This window comes from Sapajus apella, unplaced genomic scaffold (genome assembly GCF_009761245.1).
Source record: "Sapajus apella isolate SASKATOON/1434 unplaced genomic scaffold, GSC_monkey_1.0 scaffold13, whole genome shotgun sequence".
In the NCBI taxonomy this organism is placed as follows: domain Eukaryota; kingdom Metazoa; phylum Chordata; class Mammalia; order Primates; family Cebidae; genus Sapajus; species Sapajus apella.
The window spans coordinates 21,169,165-21,169,819 of NW_022436953.1; the positions used below are offsets into that span (position 1 = coordinate 21,169,165).

A 655-nucleotide genomic window follows, 5' to 3' on the forward strand; every position below is an offset into this window, starting at 1 on the left:
CTACCTGTGGTCTTTGTAGTTGGTGACTTTCGGATGGGGTCTCTGAGTGGACATCCTTTTGCTGATGATGAAGTTATTTCTTTCTGTTTTTTAGTTTTCCTTCTAACAGGCCTCTCTGCTATTGGACTGCTGGAGGCCCACTCCAGACACTGTTAGCCTGGGGATCACCTGCAGCGGCTGCAGAACAGTAAGGGCTGCTACCAGTTTCTTTTTCTAAAAATATGGAATGCTTCACGAATTTGCATGTGATCCTTGGGCAGGGGCCACGCTAATATTCTCTGTATCGTTCCAATTTTTGTATATGTGCTGCTGAAGCAAGCACAAAACTTCAGGTTTTTAACCTCTTTGGGGAAATAAAACTGAAAACCTGAGATGCTTTTGTGACACTGGGCCCACATTCCCCCAACCTGGCCACATTCGGCTAGGATAGCCCCTGCCCTATTTAGACAGAGAATGAGCTCTCTGAGTCACCATCATTGTCACCCACCCTTCCTGATGTCAAAGAGCCAAGCTCCTTCAATTATGTCACAGATACACAGGGTCTAATGGGAATGGAGGGCTCTGGGATGGATGGCTGACACTTCTTACTGTGTCTCCTTGGGCAAGTTACTGAATCTCCCTGTGCCTCAGTTTCTAGCCCTGAAAAATGGACATA

The 655-nt window shown here is 46.7% G+C and overlaps 1 non-coding gene across 1 annotated transcript; it reads right to left on the bottom strand.

The window, feature by feature from the left end:
* Positions 1-215: 215 nt before the first annotated feature.
* LOC116554232 lies at positions 216-322 on the bottom strand. The gene has a single exon (XR_004270117.1). It is a non-coding gene; the product is annotated as a U6 spliceosomal RNA (small nuclear RNA).
* Between the last annotated feature and the right edge of the window lie 333 nt (positions 323-655).